This window comes from Cynocephalus volans, chromosome X (assembly GCF_027409185.1).
Source record: "Cynocephalus volans isolate mCynVol1 chromosome X, mCynVol1.pri, whole genome shotgun sequence".
NCBI classification, from domain to species: domain Eukaryota; kingdom Metazoa; phylum Chordata; class Mammalia; order Dermoptera; family Cynocephalidae; genus Cynocephalus; species Cynocephalus volans.
In genome coordinates this window covers 127,303,205-127,304,545 of record NC_084478.1, presented here as the reverse complement: position 1 = coordinate 127,304,545, position 1,341 = coordinate 127,303,205, and positions in this window count along the sequence as shown.

The window sequence follows — 1,341 nt, the reverse complement described above, 5'->3', positions numbered from 1 at the left end:
GACCCCCAATTCATGTGTTTGCTAGTGGCATATTTTTCTTGCCTAGGTAGTAACAGCCCCATCTAGTGCTGTTGCATCTTGGAAACTCTTGAATCAAAATGATTAAAATAGTTGGGGTAGAGATGTAATATATGCAGCACTACTTGGACACATTCTTGTACCAACTTGTTTTTAATGTGGAAATTGTATAGTTTCATGGATTTGATTATATTTAGAATAAGGAATGCACTGGTCCTCATTTTTTTTTTTTTGTGGTTATGCTTTTTGATTCCTATAGTACAATGCTGTAAGCTGTGCCCAGAAAGAAAATAAAATGTTTGAAATCTAGGAATGATGGTCCTTAGTGCGAAAATTGCATAATAGGTATTACTGATGAATTTGGTAGGGTTGCATTTTTTCATGCAGTGTTTATTTCACTTCTGGTTAGAGTATAAATACGTTGTATCACTAAAGTGACTAAATAACCAAACCAAGCAGTTGTGTAAAAAGACCTGCCAAGACTTCATTGTTTAACTGTTGAATCTTTCTAGAACATCCAGCCTGTAAAGGGACCTTTTTATAAGGCACCTGTAAACTAAGCATAATGGAAATTCCTGTATGAAACGGCCATTTGTTTACTTACCACATCTATAGAATTTTGGCTATAAATTGTTGCTTACAAAACTCTGTTGCAGCTTGTAACTTAACATAATTATGTCAATATTAAATTATGATGCTGCATAACATCTTTAATAGGTATAAAGTGCTGTCAGTATTGACTTCAGAGGAAGTGTGAGTGATCATTAGGTAAAAGTATGTTTTGAATAAAACACCTAGATAGATTTATACTCTGTTTGTATTGTGTACAGATTTAACAACATGCAGTATTTGTGGCTTAAAAGTTTAAGTATCAGAATTTGATACTTAAAGTAGAATTTGATGCTTAAGTGAGTTTCTTAAAAAAAACTTTTTTTTCACTGTACACGCTTATGGGGTACACTGCGTTGTTTCAATACATGCATATATAATGATGCAATCAGAACAGTTAGCATATCTATCACTTAAGCATCATTTCTTTGTGCTTATAATATTCAAGATCCTCTTTTCTGGCTGTCTTGAAATATACAATATTATTAGCTATTGTCCCCCTAGGGCACCAGAACTTATTGTTCCTGTCTAACTGTAACCGTGTACCAGGCTACCAACCTTTCCCTGGCCCCCCGCCCCCCGTCCCTTTTTCTGCCTCTGGTAACGAGAAAGTGAGGTTCTTTATGTTATCTGACTGTCGTAAAGACTAAGAGGATTTTTTTTTATTAAAAATCCGCTGATATTGATGAAGATGGTGATAATTATTATGAAACT